The sequence below is a fragment of the Apis laboriosa genome, unplaced genomic scaffold, assembly GCF_014066325.1.
Source record: "Apis laboriosa isolate Shangri-la unplaced genomic scaffold, ASM1406632v1 scaffold108_cov151, whole genome shotgun sequence".
Classification (NCBI taxonomy): Eukaryota; Metazoa; Arthropoda; class Insecta; order Hymenoptera; family Apidae; genus Apis; species Apis laboriosa.
Genome location: NW_025220781.1, coordinates 81378 through 104382, shown reverse-complemented (window position 1 = coordinate 104382; position 23005 = coordinate 81378). Strand labels below are relative to the sequence as shown.

At 35.3% G+C, this 23005-nt stretch overlaps 1 protein-coding gene across 1 annotated transcript in view; it reads right to left on the bottom strand.

The window, feature by feature from the left end:
- Window positions 1-23005, bottom strand: part of LOC122710585 (trichohyalin) — a 179949-nt gene that overhangs the window by 104748 nt on the left and 52196 nt on the right. The gene's annotated exons all lie outside the window — the stretch shown is intronic.

Genomic DNA, 23005 nt, shown 5'->3' with positions numbered 1-23005 from the left:
TAACCGGATCTCCACCTTGATCGAAACTTTTAATTGGATAAAAATGACGAATGGATACGATGCAATAGAAAGAATTCAATTCGACGTGTTCGATTTCATCACGAGTTGTTCTTCGCGTGATATAAATAGCCGTCTACGCAATCGTAACTGCGTGTCTCTTTAAATTCACAATTATCAAACACGCGTCTTCATCGGACCTTGATCGATAACTGGCTATACCGGCCAATGTGTTAACAAGCATGAGTTAATCGGAATGTATGACGAATTATTAATTATTATCTCGAGCAAAAGACAGCCTTCACGATCGTGGAATGCGATTTTCTTTCTAAATAAGAAATTCATACACCGATTCCCTCGTTGTTATTCATCTTATAATTGAAAATTTTGAAATGTGATAACTAAATAATTATTATCAAAATTATGTTGAAATATTGAGAATTAATTTTAATTTAAAAGTATCGATATTGAAGTAGTGAAATTTAAGATCTTGCTCAAGCAATTATATATCTATAATTGTTACGATAGTTGATTAAACTTTTCGAAATTTTTCAGTCATATATTGATAATCAAATATTGGAAGGTTCAAAAAATGAAATAATAATTACATCGTGTAACAAATTCTATCAAAACTTATTATTATTTATTATCAAATCTCAATCAAGACACTTTTGAGACAAAACCCTATATAAAATCACAATTCTAATTCAAACCAAAACGGTACGCAAATTTGCATCATCGAAAAACAACATCGATAAAAATTAATATTCAAGTATCCCTTTCTTACTGTCAATGCAATCGTTCATACCCAACACACTCGACTATCCAAATGTATCCAAATTCTTCTGAAACCCTGAAACGTAAAAGTCACATTAAATATCTATCTTTAATTCCACAAAATCACATACTCGTCTCGAAGATCATTCTCCTCTCCGAAACTGAAGCGGAAAAGTAAACCGAAACAATGTGAGCGGAAATTTGGCGGTCAGAATAAACAAGATTCCCTGGTGGTGGACGAATAACGAGAGCCGGTGGTTGCATTATCAGGCGTATACGTATACGAACGCCTCCGGCATTCCAGCTTTGAGGACAAGCGGTTCACCGTCTTCCTGCATCTATCTCTTCCTACGAGCCATCCCCCCTCCCCCCTCTCTCTCTCTCTTCTAGAGCTTCCTTTCACTCAACCGTTCAAGGCGGCGCCTTTTACTCGCCTCGGCCTTTACGCTCTCCTATAGAGACCCGTGTCTATTGCGGTTGGAGGACGGCCAGAACTCGAGTGAGAACTCGAGTATTTTTTCGAAACGGGGAAATAGTCGAATTAAAAAAAAAAAAAAAAAAAAAAAAGACGATATAAATAGAACGAAATCATTGGCGTAACAACTGAGATCATGAGATGATTTCGTGTAACGAATGTACACTGTTGCTTCTTTCTTTCGTGCTGGAAGAAATTGGCTCTGAGAGGAATGTTAATAATGGTATAGTCTGTGTAATGATCCGTGTATACCACGGGAAGAGGAATAATTCTGAGGAGAATGGACAGCTTCGTGGAATTTCGAGAGGAGAGGCACATCTGACGATTCATTCTCGAAAATTTGTTGTACTTTTTCTTTCATTGTTTTCTATCATTCTGTATCCGTAGAATTTTATAAAGCAGATTATTTATTTATTTATCATCGTTCGTTTCAGGAACGAGACTTGAAAGAGATTGGAAAAAGAAAGGGAATTGGAGGGTAAAGAGATGTCGTGTTTGGTTATCCGGATTTCGATTGTGGATCTTGTATAATAAATGGAGGAGGCCAGTAAATGATGGAGCGCGAATGCGTGTTGAAGATAAACAGGGATTCAACAAATTTTCGTGTGGATATAATAAATATGAGCAAACTTTGAGGGAATTTTGTAAGTTTAACTTGATTGGAAAGATTGTTTCAAAATGATATTACGTAAGTGATATACCTATCGATATAAATAATACTTTTGAAAAGTGCTTTATTCATTTAAACCAGGCCAATAGATCAGATAATTAATTATCGTTGACAAATTGAATTTTTAACGCGATTGATCCACAAAGATGATAGAGCTATGCGTTTCGAATCCTTGGAAAAAATCCTCTTACAAGGATTAAAAAATTAAAAAACAAAGAGAAAAATTCGATGTATCTAAAAACTCGAGCTGAAGAAAATGAAACGCTCGTCCCAACTTCTTATCACGAGCCGAAGAAACTACTTGAAATCAGATCTCGAAGCTAAAGGAGAGTTTCCGGCAGAGTCAGAAGAACAACATAAATGTGACTCGCTCGTGAGCTGGATAATGGCTCATAGCGGATATCCTCAGGCGGAATAACGATTCTCGTTGTTCGGGGGGAAATGTCTTTGGTTATCACCATTACGTAATTTGGTTGGAAACGCGGCAACACAAGCGGAGGAACGGTCAAAGGGCCAAATATCCTCCCACAGCGAGCCCCAATGGTGCGTTGACTCGAATTCGAAATTCCTGGTCCGGGGATGATCATGCACGCTACTGCATTAGAACACCGCAATCCGTGGAGAATTCTTCTTCTTGGATAACAATTAAACGAGATAATAAGAATAGTGAATAGAAAAGTAAATATTAAGTGAAGATTTTACACTTTGCAAATTATGCAAGACGAGTATGTGATTTTGTGGAATTAAATTAGAATTAAATTAGATAGATATTTAATGTGACTTTTACGTAGGGTTTCAGAAGAATTTGGATACATTTGGATAGTCGAGTGTGTTGGGTATGAACGATTGCATTGACAGTAAGAAAGGGATACTTGAATATTAATTTTTATCGATGTTGTTTTTCGATGATGCAAATTTGCGTAGCGTTTTGGTTTGAATTTATATAGGGTTTTGTCTCAAAAGTATCTTGAGATTGAGATTTGATAATAAGTTTCGATAGAATTTGTTACATGATGTAATTGAACCATTTGTATTTCAAGAGTCGAAGAAAATTGTTACAATTTTGATCGCTTTATTTGTTACATTAATAAAACGAGAAGGAAGAATTGATTTTTTTTCTTTTTTGAATTACCATATACCACTTAAACTTTCCACATCATCTTCATTTACATGCTGTTCATCTTTGGGAAATTAAGAATCAATTTTCAATGAAATTTCACAGACATTGCGGCTCAATCTGTCCACAGGAAGGAGCGCAACAGGCGAATCGCACAGTTTGGATAAATTGAGCGTTAAAATTTCGTTCCCACACGTGAGCGCTTTAATTCGTGCGATTTCGATTCGAGAGTGTCGCGGCAGACAATCGTTTCGCAGTGACCTGCAGTGACTAGAAACGGACACGAAACGGTTCGAGGCGGTGCGCTGTCAGCTTGGAACGTGGACGAGGTGAACGAACGATGGAAATTCAAGTTGGCCTTCCGCTATTCGAGAAACGACTTGTTTGCTCGACGATATTGCGCCCCATTAGGCAGCATTCCGTGGACGAGACGACGCATGTCATCTCGCGGACTGTCTCGACGATTTTTCGGGGTTACATATTGTCTCCTCCATTTCTGAATTTAATAAACGGAGGGTTGAGTCGTTTGCTGAGTCGCACGAGAGACTATTGATGGTCGCTTATAAATCCGTGTCGAGTATCGGGTATTTTTTATTCTCTGCCCTCCTCCGTGGAATTCGAATATTATGCGGAAGGAATAGTTGGCTATTTTTTATTGGTGAAATTTGTATAGAATTTTACGCAGCTCCATACGCGATTAACTCGTAATAAAGAGGAACGTGGGTTTATTTATAGATACTTATTCAAATATGTTTTTTTTTTTTTTTTTTCGAAAGGAACGACGTAGGCTCGCGAAATATTTGTAGAAATTGATCTCTCATTTGGATATTAACGTATCATCCGTGTAATATAATTTTTGAATGGTCGATTCTCCAAAACATAAATCGATTTATTAAGTTTATAATTTAAGGATGGATAAAAATTCAAATTTATCCCACAAATATATTCAGATGATATAAATTTATTATTTATAATTTTATATAGCTTCTTATTAATTGAAAATTTCTATTAGAAATTCTTTCCATCGATGTAGCCAAATTATCCTATTTACGTATTTGTTGGCTTCGAGAACATCTCGCATAGAAACGTTTCGATGCAGTTGGAAAGAGATTTAAAGGCAAATGCCTCGTTCACGCTGGATTGGAGCAAACGAACACGTTTTAATGGAATTATTGGACGATCTAATGGAATCACCAGGGTTCCAGAGTAACGTAACCCGGTGAATCGGCGATCGCCACGCGAATTCGATTCCTTTCAGAGAACCGGTTTCCCTCGGAAACCGCATCATCCTTGACCTCGACGCCCGTTTTAAAGAAAAATATCCTCCGAGTACCGTACGCCAGCACCATAACTACCGTGATACGTGGTTTCGCAATATTAATTTATAGCGCTGTTTTTCCTCGCCGTGTCGTTAACGCGAAAACAATATATTTTTTTCTATGCTTATTTACGACGTTATAGAAATTAAAGGTTAGACGTTGTTTGCGAGGAAGACTCGAGGATGGGAGAAGAAGTTGTAAATTTTTGGAGAAATTTAATAAAACGTGGTTTGAACAGCGTTATCCTGGTGATAATTTCTCGATAAATTAACGTAACAGTAACGAAACAGTAAGTAATGATATCGAAGGATGAATAAGATATTTAACTTGGTTTTTTTTAAAATATGATATTCACGTTTCTTCGATATACTTGTCGATGCAATATAAAGACACTTCTAATGGAATATATCTCGAATAAAATATTTTCGTGTTCTTTCTTCACAATCGTTTGAAAAATTTGTATTATCAAAAAAAGTCCAAAAATATTCAAGAAAGATGCGCAAAATATTTGCATACAGCGCCCTTTATGTTATTACACCCTTATACTTTAATTTCTTAGATTTTAAAACACGTGGAAATATATACATATTTCTTTTTTTTTTTCGCCCCATATACCAAGCGAACTATCATTTTATACGCGTGAACTTATTTTATGCCATATTACATCGCGTTCTACCTGTAATAAACGGTAGAGAGTAGTAATGGCGCAATATCTCACCGGCTAGTCGGAACGTCGAGTTATTTTTCTGCGGGGGGGAAAACATTAGACAAAAATTTTGATATAATAAACGAAGCAACATATTGCGCCGTGGCACGTGTGCAACGCGTGGAAATATTTTCATTCAACAAATGGTTCCATGCCCATTGTGCATCGTCGAAACGAATTACAGTCATAACTTCTTCGAGTAGAATTTTTCACATAATTTATTATAAAACGTAATTTAAAGAAATTAGTTGTAAAATCCAAAATACAACGAAATGAAATAAAAATTGTTTAGTTTCAATGGAATTTGAATGGAACTATTTGTTACAAATTGTTGTCTAAATTTTACTCCAAACGGTTTTGAAAATATATATGAGATAATCGATGAACAAACTTGCTACTTGATCTTATCGTTTATTTTTGATGATCCTTTTGCAATTAGACGATCACTTCTAAATAAAATTTATCGTTTAATCGAAACGCTATTGGGATTATTATTTCGTCAAGAAAAAAATAATTGGAATAAGATCTGCGTGCAAAAGAGGCGAAAAAAAATATATATATAGCGGGAAGATTTATCGAGTTTCGATCAAAGTTGTCATTGGAACGTCGAAACCGAAGATGGATCGTGGTGAAACAACGGAAAAATAGAGTGGAACAGTATACTTCGATTTCAAGCAATACCGTTACAAGTACGACTGTTATACACCGTAGCCACAATGGTTACCATTGAAAACGTTTTGTTCGTGATAAAAATGCCTTTCCATTTCCCGCTATTCCTTTTGTCCTTCGCCTCTTTCGATCCGCGGTAAACAGATCACGTATAATCGCGTAGAAATTTCAGCCTTCGCGGACATATAAGGGAAACGTTTCCTATAAAAATGTATTTATGCCTTACGTGCATACATATATACAATAAGAGACAAACGTTCTCGCTTACCATCTTAAAAAGAAATTCGTTTAGAAATTCTATTTTATAACAAATAAAGATTTTCGAGAAATTACGAATGAGAACCACTGACATAAACCATTATGATAATATAAAGTAAGATATATAAAGTATTCGTATTACGTATTAACAGGATTTTCTTTGCGTTTCGATGATACATTATTATCAGAGGTAAGGTGTTGTAAGGAAAAAAAAAAAAAAAAAAAAAGATTTTCATCTCACACTGTACGTACCGCATACTGTACTTCCATCCATCTATCGACGCCATTAAAATACATCGAGGCAGGATAAAGAGGACACGTTCGAAGATAGATGAAGGGAATTCATTAAATATTCCATTCCAGGACTGTAGGAAATACACTTTGTGTATCTTGTTCACCGGTATAACATTTTATAACATTTATCTTGGATGGTGAAATAACACGTTACGCCTCATGAATATTTTAATATTGAAATCATCCTTCTGTCCGAGGTATTCGTTATCCTTGATCAACGTGGCGATTTTGTATACCTTGGAGGATTTCTGCGGCTATCGATGATTGGAAATAGTTAACTCGATCATTTGCATAGAATTACCATATAAGTGGCGTCCTACGTGACAAGTAATTATTCGATTAAACGGATTTGCGGTCATCGTGATTCGCCGACGATGATCGACAGTCATGATTTATCCATGCTCCATATTGTTTTTACATATCCACATCTTTCAAATAAAAACGCGCTTATCTTGATAACAAGTGATAATAAATAGTTATATAATAAAACTAGCAAGATCTAAAAATTTAATTATTTTTTCAAAAAAATGTGTCTTGATCCAAACTTGCGCATTAATTATCAATAATTATAAATTATTGATTGATTAGTTAATTTATTAATCATCAGCAAAAAATCATCCAATATATAAAATACATCTCCGTCTGTCTTATATTTTCTCTTGTGAAGATCCCACGGTTGTTCAAGGATGACAGGAAGGGCGCAGGACGCGAAACAAGGTCAGTGGCGGGCGCAGCGAGGTTAAATTTAACCCGGTACCGATTCCGTTATAGTCCACATAACTGGGCAGGCTGGGTAACAGGCTAAGAAAATGGAAGCAACGAGAGCAACAAGAAGAATTTCTCTTATTGGCAACCAGTTGGTCTCGGCGGGAATGAAAAGGGGAGAAAGGAGGAAGGGGTCGAAGGTTGGACGAGGACAGGGAGAATCGATGGAGAAGGAGAATGAGACGTTGGTAGGCGAGAGAGAAAACGAAGGAGAACCGGGCTTGAAAGGTGGAGATGAAGAAGAAGCCAATGAATGTCGACTAACGGTACGCGGTGCATGGATTTCGATGTGCAACGATGTATCGGCGCGCGCGCTCTTGTAAATGCCATTCGACACGTGTAAATGTGTATCCAGGGACGGGGCAACGACACCCGAAACCCGGCCTTACTTTTCAATTGATTTCAATTTTTCACGGACCCGATACCGTTATCGTTACGAACTCCCATTGCGAATTTTAATACCTTTTCAAAGTGTTATCCAACCAGAATTCGAGTTTTTTTTATTTCTTTTGTAATTCCAAGTTTGCAGTTTAAATGATATATTTTAATTTTTATTTTATTTTTCTCACGAGAAGAGGAGAATTTAGAAATTTTTAATCTTTGTAATCAGATGAAATATCGTGTTTATTAAATAACTATTTTTATAAATGTTAAAATATTCCCTTCCAGACAGCAAAAAATATATAAAAAGAAGATTTATCGTATTCGTGTTCGCTATATGCGCGGTCGCAATTTAAAGGACGATTATTTAAAAGTAATAAATTGAGCTGAACGATTATAAACTGAGATTACAAATTGTGCGTGCAATTTTTTTCTGCGGACGTATACGTATTTTATATGTAATTTATATGTACAGATAAGAATGAAATTCTACCCGAAACATGAGAGAATTTTGTATCATAATTCAGTCAATTGATCAAATTTATAAAAATATTTCTATTACTTAAATTTATCAATAATCGCTTACGATCTATAAAATTAATAGCATTTTATACGAGAATTCCCTGTTTCTAGATAGAACAACAATTTACTTGGCGCGCGTTTCAACGACCATTCGATGATTTCACGATATTAAAATGATGCTTTCACGGTTGCAAAAGCGACCATTCCCATTCCGCGAGCGAGACAAAATTTTAATGCAACTATCATAAACGATGTATGTTAAACAGCGATTTAAGTTTCGTGAAATTTTCAACGTTCCAGCGGAGAAAGTCCAGTGGGGAAATTTCTGGGGATGCTAATGATGTGTGATCGTGTAAAATCGTACGTAAAAAGAGAAAGAAAAGAACACGCGTACAAATTTAATCGCATAACATAAACTTCGGATGTATATTTTTTTCCCCCTCCCCGCCCTCGTTCAAATTCCACCCTTTTCCTTTTGCAACTTTTCAGCTTCAAAGGGAGCAAAATATCGTTAAACCGAGCCTGAGCACACGAATCGCTGATACATCCGCCCATCTTCCTCCAACCGTCGCTCCCTCGCTCTCTCCATCCGACTCCAGCTCTTCGATTCTCTGTTTGTCTATCCGTGAATTCATTCTGACTATCTGGGAACGCCATCGACTGATCTGAATTTCAGATTTCCCGTCCCGTCCTCTCTCTCTCTCTCTCTCTCTCTCTCTCTCTCTCTCTCTCTCTCTCTCTCTTTCTCTTTCTCTTTAGTAAGTAATGCTCGGGCTCGAAACGTATGATCTGTCAGCAGGACAGTTGTAACGAATGTAATTTTTGGCGTTTGTTCGGTTCCACGAATATAATGGCGATGATAGATGAACAGAGACTTTCTGACTTCTCGATAAATCGGGAATTAGTTACATACGTCGTGTTCGAGGCGACTTTTTCGATTAATTTTGACGGATCGGGATCGTGGATTTGATTTTTTCCTTGACGTCGTTATTAAATTGATTCATTCGTGGATTTTTGTGTTACAAAAATATTTTTATAATATTTCTGACGAGTTTATTTAAAATTGGTCTTTCTATTATTATCTGGAGGAACGATTTAAAATCATTCTAATACAAGAAAGAACATTGAATAAGTTTCATTTTCGATCTTCTATTGGAAAAGTGATATAATCAAAAACGTATTAGTGCTTGAACAAACCAACGATCAATTTGTAGAAATAAAAACCGAATATAGACGAGGGCGAAAATGCGTCGAAACGAATGAATTTCAATTACTGTTCTGAAGCAAAGGAGGAGAAATCTGTTTAACGTGTTGATCCACGATGCCCGATTTCTCGGTGTAAACTCATTCTTGCTTGCAACGAGTGAGTGCAACGAGAGGGATTCAGCCAGATACAGGTCGTAATCGCAAACGAGGCTGAAATAGATTTGCCCCCACGGCTACGGCGACGATTGTAGACGTCTAAGGAAAGCTGTTGGATTATTTTCATAATTTTACGACGCCAACGTGTTCTCGCGTTCACACGTCAATTATCCCTAAGCTTTCCCTTTTTTTTTTTTATTTTGAAAAATACAAAAAGAATACAAAAATACGAAAAGCAAATATCAAAAAAAAAATAATAATAAAGCGTCGAAGTGTAAAAGTTGGAACGGGTCGATGGAAAATAATCTTTTTCAAAAAAAATTTGTTAAATAAAATTGGAAAAGAGATAGAGTTGAATGGTTTTAAAAAATTGAAGTTGCCTCAAAAATGAGCAAAAAGATTGCTGAGATTGATTGTCACGTGAAATTGAAAAAAAGAAGAAACAAAAAAAAAAAAAAAAAACAAAACTACTTTAGACACGAAATTCAAAGGGCTCTTTGCTGCATAAAGTTGAAAATAGATATAAAACAGCTTTTTAAAACTTGAGGAAAGTTACAGTTGGTTACTCTACGAAATTAAAAAAAGAAAAAAAAAAAAAAATTGAATGTAGTCGAAATAAGTTGAAAAAGTCGAAACTAAAAGTTTGAAGCAGATAATCAAAGATATCAAAGCGGATATCAAAGCACAACTTCGATTAATTAGATTGTAATTATTATAAAAGCCTCTTTTCGAATGATTAAACAACAAATTTGTATCCAACTAATTTCTCCGATTATTTATATCCCCCGTTTCTTTCAAACTTCAATTAATTAACACACGAAATATCACATTACTAATTGTTATAATTACAATACCAATATTATACAACGAAATTAAACCGCGAAACAATCGAATCGCGAATGAATTATCGCAATTACTTCTTCGTCGAAGTCGCGACAAAAAACCGAAACCGTTCCAATATCCACCCACCAACCACCATCTTTCACAGTTTCGTAAAATTAGCCACCGTGTAACCGATTCAATTAATTTGCAACGCGATTTCAAGCTCCATCGAGTGTGAATTACTTTTCGACTGTGAATATCGAGATAACGAAAGGAGAACCAGGTTCGAAAGAAGGGGGCGCACCTCAACCACCCCCCTCTTTCTTCTCGCGGCTAAGTAACGAAGTTTCACGTTAGAACAATTTTATCACCGCGAGACTCGCGAATGCTTTCAGCCATTTCATGTGTGGAACGTGTAAGGGCAGAGAGGGAGAAATCCGGACGGAAGGAACAACCCCTCGTTTACTGTATTCCGTGGAGGAACTCGTCGCAGGTCCCACGATCATAAATATCGAAATAAAGGAAACGGGCGCGTGCGTGGGAAAAAAAGGAAGGAAAGAAACGAGAAAAGAATGTGCGCCACTGTGATTCCTATTTACGCTTCGGATAACGCTTCTGGGAAGGAAGGAGGAAACGTGGAAAAACGGAAAAACGGAAGGGAGGATGTAACGCTATGTATCTGCCGACTGCCGAGTCTTTGAATTATGCACATTTAAATCGGCTGAGGGAGCTGAGAGAGAAGACGAACGGTGTTAGAAAGTGTGTGGCGGTAATTTTGAATTTGCATTTTTCCAAAATGGAAATTATGGTCGGGCTAATGCGTAGAGCGTTGATGGAAAAAAGGATCAAAGGATTGCTTTTTTTAGGCTGGTGTGCAGCGTTGATGGGAATAAATAATTTTTAATCGGTGTTGTAGATTCTAAAAACTATTGAAAAGTAAATAATTTTTCATTAGTTTTTAGATTTTTTTCTCTCAGTTTTCGTAAACTTTTATCCACGTTGCTTGATATCATTCAAGTGTTATGAAAAAGAAAAAAGGTATTTGCAGATTAAACAATCCAATTATATTTTTCTACCATTAAAAACTTTTTGAAATTTGAACCGAGAGAAAGAGCAATTGTTAATAACTTCTCGTTTTAATTTTATTTTTGATTTAGATATACAAGATCCTGAATATAAAAAAATTGAAAATTCTAGCATTTTCCCCTTATAAATTGACTATTCTTGCATTAAATTCCTTCTATATTTTTCTTAATAACAGATAAATTAACTTTCTTCTTCCAAAAAATTTCCAAAAAAAAATTGCTAAATCATTTCCAATTAACCTCTCCACCATGTATGTAAAATCGCTCAAAACCCAAAGTTTCCCAGTACGGTATCACCAATTAAATCACCACGTAAAACGCAAACACGTGGCGGCCGCTGGCCTCTTCCAGTGGCTCGATGGCCACACGATCGCCGAGTGGAAAACAAATTCCGGGAAAAACTCGTCGGCAATTCTGGCCCGGGCCAGACGAGGACTCGAGCGTCTAATTATCCTCTTCAATTTCATCGATCGCCACGCGTGGACCAACCAACGCCAGTTTTCCACGAGTTGTCCGTGAAAATTTCTCATCGTTGAGGCGGAACGAAACGTGTCTCCGCGCCCGGCAAACTCCAATTGAGGATTAAATTAAATAATGACAAGGCCTCTCTCGCCACCGCCGCCGCCGCCGCCACCCCTTCCGCGTGCGTGCGCGAGCGAATCGTGGAAAAGGGCACGGGATTTTAAATAACACACCCCCGTTCCATCGGGGTGGCGTGTAATTTTGCTTGGAAAAAGAACATCGATAAAGAGAAATTAACGATGGGAGCGCAAGGGACGGGGAGGGGACGACTTCAAAGGGGCGTCTTTAAACGACGCAATTGGATGAAATGCGAGATCCGGGTTTCATTTTCTTCTTCTCTATTCCCTTCCCATCGGGAATTTTTCTTCGATCGAGAGAAGAGATTCGTCTTTTTTAGATCTCTCTCTCTCTCTCTCTCTCTCTCTCTCTCTCTCTCTCTCTCTTTCTCTGTCTGTCTGTCTCTCCTTCCGGAATTAAATTTTCCGCCGTTGAAAATCGAGGATGGCTCCGTGGAGGATGGAAATTTTGATCGAACGTGTATTTGATTGTATCTCGTTAAAAATGATCGATATTATTCGTTCGAAGAATTAGGATTTTTGTTGAAAGTGATTTTGTTGTGAAAATTTATTTTCTTCGTTTTCTTTCTTTTTTTTTTTTTGTTTTTTGGAACAAAGTGATTAAAAATGAACGATAAAATCGGGGATGCAGAAAATATGATGGAATTTTATAATCATATTTAATACAGGATCTCGGTTTTTTGGTAAAAAATTTTACCACGTGTAACGGTAGGAAGTAATGCAATAACGTTGTATAAACAGAGGCCTCTAAAAAAATTGTGAAAACTACGGGATATAAAAGATGATAATGATATTACTTTCAAAAACAAGAATAAATTAATTCATAAAATTAATTCAATGACATGTTGATTTTAAATTTACATCACGTAGATATATTTATTCCAAATTTATTCATGAATCTTCGTTATCTTCTTTTTTTTTTATCCACGTTTCAAGTAAATAAATAACTGTATAAAATTAATTTCCATAAAAGTATATTCGTAAATAATCTCTGCATTGGAAAATTAATCTTTATCTCGGTATCTCCAATTCGTTTTCGAATTTTCTTCTTTCAGTTTTCACGATATTTATTTTACATTTAATTCCATCAATAGAAACACAACATTTTACTCAAGGAATCAGTGTCGCACACGAATATTTGATAAGCTTTCACGAGGGACGAGATAAGCCAAACGGATCGAGGAGAAGCAGGAAAGTAGAAATCGAAAGAGTCGTAGGATGAGATAAGGTGAAATGTATGGGGACAGCGAAAGAGGTAAGAGAATCGGTAAAGAGGTGAAGAGAGAAATGTGGGTCTCTTGGGCACGACCTCATGACCCTTGTGAGTTAAGAGGCGATTGTCATGCCCGTCCTCCACGCAAAATAAATCCTTGGAAACTCTGTTGGCCAATAATTTAGTAGCCTGGGGTCGTTGTTCCAGGAAAAAAGCTATGTTGAAGAACTGCAAAGTATAGTTTGAAGAGATCTCTCAGGTTTTTGCTTCGTTGTCACGATGAATACGACACGAATAAATTTTATTATTAGTATCGCAATGTAAACTATGAAATAATTATTCCACATAATTGTACAATTTTTATAAGAATCCCTGGCCAGCAGTCCATTAATTTTGATTAATGATCACGAAGTAGCTATTATTTTTCTAAATCCTTTAACTTTCTCATTGAAGTTTTATAAATTTTGAAAGTTTTCTTCGAATGAAAATCTCGCACAGAAAAACTTTTCGTTCAAATTTGCAATATTTCAATCAATCAATTTCAATCAATTGTTTCGCAAATATAATTAAAAAAAAATCGCCTCTTCTTCATTCACGATTCCAAGAAAGTTATAAAATTGATCCCAGTTTCATAACTCTTCTAATCAACTCTGGCACCGATACATGAAATTATGACGAGCGAAACCATGTAAAAAATTGAACGATAAGCGAGACAACGAGGGAATAACTCTTTAACCAGGTCCACGACCTTTAATAAAGCTTAATTATCGTTAATTGGTAGCTGGATTACTTGACGAATGACGCCTACGATTCCAGACAGGTTGAAGAAGGCACCGTAATAAAACGGGGATTAACACTTCGTTCAAGACTGATCGCCATTCGTAGCGAGAATCCTTCGCATTCTTCCATCTCCATCTCTGCTACTTTCATTCCTATCTTCGTTTTATTTAATCTCAATGGCCGGAAGTCATCAGTCACGAGACACAGCCGTGAAATTGATGAACGAAAGAGTAGATCTCGGAGTAGATTGATTGATTTTTCTTTTTCTTCTTTTCTTTCTTTCCTTTTTGGATTTAAGGCGAGTGGAAGGAAATGAAGACTTAGAGGCAGGGGATGGTATATTTGTCAGGATAAAAATATTTCTCTTCATAGATTTTTTTATCGATCATGTCCATTGAGAATTAATTTTGTCTGAGAAAGGGGATAGATAGTTAGTTGAAAGAAAAAAGAAGGATTAATTCAGAAAATAAAGTGTTTGAAAGATAGAAAATAAATGGGAAAGTATGGATTAATTATTCCATATAAAATTTGTAGAATTATTATCTTAAAGGATGAAGAAACATTATGTTATATTCCTAATTAACTTTTTTAACATAGAAAAAAAAATATTATTGCTAACTAATATAATATTTTATAATAAGTTTTACAAGTTCTATTACAAATAATTATTATAAGAATATTGATCTTAAAAGGATCAATTTATTATAATAAATAAATCATATAATTAGTTGATTAACACTATTTGTAATATACTTGTATTTCAATCAAAGAAATCTGGAAAAATTAAAAAATTTACATTATTTTTCTATCTTACAAACAAATTCTTTCTTTTTATTTATAAGATAGAAAAATAATGTAATATTATAAATTTAACAAAAAGAGAGAGAGAGAACCATTCAACTTATATAACAACCAAAAAAAAAAAATCCATAGCTAATCAATTTGATAATTCCAATGAATTAAAAAATCTTTATTAGACTCAACGAGGACTTGATCTTCCTAAAAGATCGAGAATTTAGAAAAGATCGGTTCACAAAATGCCAAAATGTGCCATTCGGAAGCTTAATTTAAAGAGATCGTTCTAGAAGATATCGGATAGCCATTAGAGAGATAGCCATAATTTCCAACGATTATCTCCAACAATTAATTCGGTATTACATTCGGAGGATCGAAGCGTTCACTCGTGGAAAACGATTTCCCAAAGGAGCCGTAAATTCCACCCTTGGATACGAATCAATTATATGTTAACATTTAACACGGCGCAATGCCGTTTCCGCCACGCTTTGATTCAAGTAGTATTAAACCGGGAATTTAACTGACAGCTCAGCCAATCGGTTCTTGGGACCTCACGGTTAAACTTCGTTTAACGCCCACGACTTCACGGCTAAACTCTGTTTAACGCTTAAACTAAGCTGTAGGAGCTTAGTTCTTGGGGGAAACATACACACAACCTGCCCCTGTTTAGATCTTGAAACATCTGCCTGGGATCCACGCGAACTTGAATAAACTTCCGATCTCTCTTCCGTGAAATTAGTTATTACACCCCCAACTGTTTAATGCAAATGTATTCCGCCATTGCGTGTATGCGTGTATGTGTACAATGATACTCGGTTTTGGTATCGATAAGAATCGTTTGACGATCCGATGTTTGCGAGGAGAATGATATTTTTTTGCAAATTATTTTATGTCTTCTACGTTGTTTGAAGAATATTTTATATTTTCAGAGTTTTAAGATGACTTGGATACGTTTTGAATGAAATATTTTGCTGCATCGTTTTCGAGGATTGTTTATTATGGATCTTCGTATCCGTTTTAAGTATCCTCTCTGAAACTTCTGAAGAATTAAGTCGAATATACTATATTTTAGAAAAAAAAAAAAAAAAGAAATTAACGACTTGAAAATAATTAAATTTAACTTTCTCTCCAATCAAACGATGTCACTTGAAACATTATTCTTTATCTTTCAAAATTACAATTTTTCATTTTTCCCATTTTTTTTTCCTTCAATTAAATTTATTTTCTTTTCAGAAATTCTCCTCTTCCCGAATAAAATTATTCGATCAACCGAGGAATTATTCACGATCGCTGCTTCTTAAAGCACGTCCGCAATTATTGTCTTCGAACAAGTGGTAAGTAAAGAAACGGTGCATCGATGAAAGAAGCCGATTACACGTTGAAGAAGGAAGTATTACGTTTTCCCGTGTACTCAGTTGGAACGAACGATGAAGGAACGAGAGAGAGAGAGAGAGAGAAAGAGAGAGAAAAAGTGATAGCAGTCGATATATACCGTTACGATGGAGGAAAGGCTATGAAAACCGGTCGAATTTTTGGGAGAATGGATTGCAACGGTTTGAACTCGTTAATAAATTATCTGAGACGCGATACAGTTACATAATTTCTACATAGTATCTATTTTATGCACGCGATTATGATAAATCCAAAGGTATAATTATTTTTTTCCATTTAATTAAGTTTTGAATTAAACATTTTTTTCTTTTTTTTCTTTACATTTGAATAACGGAATATCTTTCCAATTTAGATATATATATATATAAATGGAAATGAAAAATTGTTTACATAATAATCACAAGATAACGGTTAATTAAAGTGTTATATAAAAAAAAATTTTTTTTCAACGCGATAAAACTAACTGCTCGCATTAATTCGATTAATTTATTACATTTGAATCACGCACTGCTTTTCAGATTGTATATTATAAATACTTGTTTTTCTTTTATTATTATACATCGTTCTAAATTCTAATCTAATTAAGAATATAAATTTTTTGAAACAAGAATAATTCTTCTGGAAATTACTCGACCGCTTTTTCGAATAATCAAATTAATAAAATTACTGGTGAAATGTATTTTGATAAAAATTTATGACGTATATATAATTTGTATAATTAATAAGATTTCATCCTCTAATTGTTAATAAGTATGGAATAATCGAAGCATATAATCCAACAGAAAACAGATTTAATCCGAACGACAAGCAGAAAATTTATAGTTAAACAGTTCGAAGTTAATTAGACAGAAGATATCGAACTGATAAATTTGCCTATTAATTCTCGATAAGGCCATCGACGATGAATTACGCTTTTAATATCCGATAATCAAATACCATCGATCTATTGTCCCGTTTTAATCCTTATTCAAAAATCCTCTTTACACGTTGTACAATCTCGAATTCGTATTAAAAAAAAAAAATTTTTAATATCAAATATAAAAATAGAAAATTATAATGCTTCGTACATTCAACGATATTCAAAAAGATTGGAACAATATCATTCGTATTTAACGTAAGTATAACCTATTTAATGAATTATTGCGAATTATTAAAAAAATATAATTTTAACCGTTAACGTGCACACGGAACGATATTAAAATAATATTAATGATTAAAAAATTCGAAAATAATATAAAAAAATAATATAAAAAAAAATAAAAAATTCGTTGGGCCAACGATCTTTCGTGCACGATCTTCGGTCTCCAAGTAATTATGCAATCCGAAAAGGGAGCCAAAGGCTCAGACGTCTCGTAGCCATCCAACGATCGTTTCTCCCAATTTACATGGCATGAATATATACCGTAAAGCTGCGTGGAATTATTCTTTGGACCTCGCGTTCCCAGCCACACAACTGATTGTCCCGTGTCGGTTGATGGTTAGCCACCGAACAACCGAGACATTTCTATCGGATTAGATGGCTCCGAGAAACCTGGTGAAGTTTTAATTAAATTCAGTTAACAACAAGCAAGAAGATGGCGCCTCACTTGGCCTCGTCACGCGAAAGATCGTTCATATTTATGAAATTTACTCTTCCTGTGCGTAATTTTGAAATTCCCACGGAATCTCTTTTGTGAATTCCGATTGTGAATTCGATTTAATGACGCGTAACCGGTCAAAATTAGGGGAACAAAGGATGATGATAATGATGATGATGTAATTTGAGCAGCGTTTTTGAGGTTATGACGAAAAAAATTCATTTGTGAATTATGGCGAATTGTTTGTTGGAGAGAAAGATTGAAAAAAAATAATAGAAAACAAATAATCGTGTATGAAATTATATATATATAGTCAATTGTTTTCTCTTTTTTATCTTGAATCGTATTTTAATATTTGAAAAATAATCGATCCATATTGATATTTTATTTAACGTTTCTTCTTCTAAAACGTTACGAGTCTTCTTGTTTTCTTGGATAAGAGGGAGAGAAGGACATAAAAATTCGAGGGCCGTAGCAGAGTTAAGGAGGAGATCGACGGGACAAGTGGATAGAAGCGTGAGCAGATTTTTTTCGATGAAACTTTGTTCAAAACGTTAGGTTCATCGGAAATTTCTGTTGCTAAAACTGTATAGTTTTTTAAACTGTTTGAAACTTTATAACAAATGTTATAATATCACTAGAGGAACGAATTGTTATTAAACAATTTAACAATAATTGTGAAAGAACGATACGACAAAATGAAAAAAATATTGGATTTTAAAACAATTCAACGACGAATCAAGATTCCAAAATTAAAATAAAAAACGTAGACGTTTATTTCAACAAGAATATATCCACTTATCCTGCACAAGTGACTTGTAATTCCTATATCCTATTGCAAAGCACCACCCCTTTGATCGAAATACGAATACGAATTCGCAAACTTATTCATTGAAAGCCCTGTGCGATAAAGGACACGTCGTAACAGATATTTCCAAATCGGTGGACTTCAAAAAAAAATTACGATTCGATGAATGTCATTAAAGGGATAAAAGAAACTACATTACAACGACCATTCTTTTCGCGATGGTCGGGAACGCCCCATTTGATCGATCGATCGTTGTAAAAATAATAAGAAATAATGGACAGAAAGGTAAATATGGAAAATTTCACGAGGGAAACTTTTGAGGAAAATCCACTACTTTTCTTTTTTATTATTATTATTTCTCTCTCGAATCGCGAATTTCGAACAGCCGCAGGTTTGCATAAAATCTGATCTTCGCGTAAAACGGAGAGCAGGAGTAACAACAGTGTTGTCCTCGTTGAAGATATTTCGCGTAAACGGTCGTTCTCGAAAAACCTAGTTCTCGAAAAAAAAAAAGAAAAGGAAAAGGAAAAAGGAAAAGGTCGAGAGGAAAGGAGGATACAAAATGGAGGATGTACGTACGTGCCCTTCCACGAGTTTCCTTCTGTTTTATCCTAGAACGTGTATCTCGAACGAGGGATTGAGAGCTATTGAAAGCTACAAAAGAGGATGTATACGTTTATATAGAAGAGGTAAAAGGGAAATACGAAAAAGCGGCGCGCAAATGGAAGAAATCTTGGAAGAAGTCTTAAATCCTTGGAAAGAGAAGGGATTGTTATTTCTACGTGTCTATCTGTTGCATCCTCCTCGATGGCATCGTGCGCCTTCTTACAAAGGCGCGGGAAAAAACGCTGAGAGCGCCATGTGTCTGAGGGGCCAAGTGAATTTTTTTTCATCCAAAGGAAGAGACACACCATCGTTTGTGCTTCCTACCTTTGATGAGATTGTGCGTCGTGATAACTTTGAAAGAATTCCTCTCTTTTCTTTTTTTCCAAGTTCGAAAAATTGTTAGGAAATTGTTTCAATATTTTCAAACTTTAATGACGTTGGATAAAGGAAATAGCGATGAACGAAGATTCAAAGGTTTTCGTCTTCTTTCAACCGAAATATAATACCTTCTGGTTTCTCGTCACACGTTATAATTATTGCATGATTTATATGATCCATGTCGGAGGAATTGCACGCAAATCGATCGGAATTTTTTTGGAAAATTTAATGTTAATGTTCTCGTCCCATTGTTACGATTCTATTATCAGATAAATTATTATTAATCGATCCTTAATTATTATCAATCGTTCCAATTTGTAAGGATTACATCGATGGATTCTTTCCAGAAACGAGACATTTCGACATTTTTTATATCACCTCTCTAATACTTGCAAAAAATCTACATGAATGCATGGACGTTACAATATATTGCTTGGAAAACTATTTCCTTCCCTCTTTTTCCAATTTTTTTTTCTCCTTTTTCGATAGAAAAAACGCAATGCTTCCACTTTATCGCGTATCGTATCGTGAAATCTAATATTTCAGATTCCTGTATTTCGCTCGACCACTCAATATTAATCTGGCGGGCCGCCAGAATACCAGAGAAAGCCGGACATATGTTTTCACATGTGTGCACGCGCGCGATATCTATGGACATTACAATCGTACTAACAAATTCTTTTATATAACGGCAGACATTTGCATTAAATTTTCTGCGCATGCAAATCAACTGTTTAAACGTTTATCTTCAATTTCCCGTTTTTTTTTTTTTTTTTTCTCTCTTGTCAAATGTTGTCGTACCGTAGTAATGTAAAAACAATTCGAAAACTCAAAATTTTCTATAATAATTCGTTCATCACGTTCAACTCTTGAGCTCTATATTCATATTATGCTTTCGTTCTTATTATTTAACTTTTTTCCTTAAAATCTTCCTATTGTATTCTCTCCTCTTTTCTTTTTCTTTTTATTAAAATTCGCTTTAAATTATAGCTTTTCGAAACCACGATTTCCAATTACTCGGATTCACTTCCCACTTCTAAGCAAATCTAAATCAAACGCTTGTAATTAAAATTTCGCTCCATAAATTTCTATCGTCCCCCATAAACGCTCAATCTAAACGTTGGAATAAAAAAAAAGAAAATTTCTTCGATGGGAAGTAATTACGTGGAGGATGATTAATCGAATCATCGCTCCTTCACTTTTCTCGATTCGTCGATTCGTCGGCTTTATGCTTTCGCAAGTTTCGTGACGCGGGCAAAGTTCGTTAACGGGGTGGAAACTTGGTAATTAATATCATAAACGAAATGAAGGAACGTCGGAAGGGTTGCTACACCCCCTCAACATTGAGTTAAGCTGGGTTTACACGAGTGAAAAGTTACACACGTGACAAGAGAAAAGCCTTTTGATGGATTAGCTGTTCTACATATAGTCGGAAATATTATTTCTTCTCAATCTATTATCAAAAACATTATTAGATATTTTTTATAAAATCTAGGATATATTTGACAATTAGATCGCTCATGTATTTATACATTCATCAAAAATAAAACTTGTATACGTCTATCTAACTAACTAATCACTGTATTGTATCTGTACACGAGACAGATATATAAACTAATTATCGAAAGTAAGATCAGCTTCAGTTGCAAGGGAGAAAGAAGAAAAGAAGGAAAAGAAAATCTCATTCCTTATTAAGAAGAAAGGCGATATTTTATGGAAACTATCCAGAAAAACAAGTAAGAGTGATGATGATAATTTAAAAATATATATCTCGAGAATGTTATATAGAAGATAATACGGGGATGAATACCGCGAAACTCGATACTTTTTCATCTGACAAAGGAAAAAAAGATTCCTCCTCGACCGTGCCCTAAGGAAACGCCATACGTTACGAGCTTGGCGAGCTTTTTTATTGCTGAAATGAGAAATATACCGCTTTCTTCCCCGTGTATTGCTCTTGTTTTAATGGCGAAAATTTCTTGGTGAAAATTGGTGGAAATAAGGGAAGGAACCGAAGAAAGGTAATTCGAGTCAGCTGATATAAACTTTTCACTAGGGGCCATGCCGGGTAATACGTAAGAGGCGGATGTTTCGTTGCGCCAAGGAGTTACATTTTTACGTTGAGGGGGTGTAGCAACCCTTCCGCGCGAGGAACAAATGCAAAATACGTGACAGTTTTAAGTCGACGAGATAAATTGCGGGGGAGATCCGCGGTTCTTGGGGAGGGGGAAGGTTGCTGCTACGAGCTCCTGCCAGTTACTTTGTTCGAGAGAGAACGAATCTTCCCGTGTAAAATTGTTGGAACGTCTCGAGAACTAACCTAAAATGTCTCTAAAGGTGAAAATCTCTAGCCTCGAAAAGAAGGAGATGCCTGGTTTCTAGGACGAATACGAGATACGTGGGGTCATATGACGTGAGAATAAATTTAACTTAAATTGTAATTTATTAAAATAAAATTCTACTTTAAATTTTATTCGAATTCGATTATCCCTCTCTTGATTTTCACTTTTCTTAAAATAACTTTTTTATTTCTTAAGACCGCTTCTTCAACATTAAACACGCACATTATTTAACATTCTTTGGAAAAAAATATATATATCTAAAACTTCTTCAAAGCTACTTAAATTAAACACTTTAAATAATTTTCGTGTCATTAACACTAACTAATCTAATCAAATCGATCGATATTTGCGTTCAAACTTATGTAGAAACTAATTGCACGCGTATAACCAATTGTTTTCAAAACGTTACAATAATCTTAATCAACCATGTACTAATTATATTCAACTAATTATAGACTGATAATTCTCCTGTTAAAAACAAGTTACAAAATTTATATATACTCCTCCACCCCTCCCCGCAATATATATTCTAACGTTAAAGCGCCGTTTCAAAGCTTCATTTGCATAACCTCGAATATCAAAACGGTTTAAACTTGCACGTACTATCCCCAACTTTCGGAAACTCAATTTTCTCCGCCGTATCGACGAATCCTGTCATCCGGCCAAACTTTTAATACACAAACAGGCAAATTAACGAATGCTCAAGTGAAAAACCATCGCGGAGTTTCCGAAATTTCGCGTTAATTTCGTACCGCTGGCCACTCAACAACTAATTATCACCACAACTTCTTTTCAGAACCGGTTAGTTAATTAACACGAGAGCGGGGGAGGGGGGAGGAGGAGGATCAAAACGGACAGAAAATCACCTGACGCGATCGAGTTTCCTTGCTTTCGCCCTCGCCTTCGAGGAGGTGGGGCCGATTCCACGAGGAGGAGAACGACGAGAAACGGAGAAGGTGTAATTATCGGTGGCGCGTGAACAGGCCGTGAAAACGATGTGGGAACGAGCGAGGTCGGCAAGGAACTGCGACGATACTCGAGTAAGGTGTTTGTTGTCCTTCCGGATTACGCTTGTTTTTATATTACTACGTGATTGATTTGCTTCGCTTTGTTTTGATTCGTGTCACATTCCAACGTTCTTATTGTTCTCAGCTTTAGAATATCGTCGTTTGTGTTTGGAAAATTTAATTCCTCAATCGCTTCGAAGAGAATTTTATTTTTAAATATTTAAACGAGAATTTGTTGATTATAAATATTATATATAATACGTATAATTATTAAATTTTATATATATAA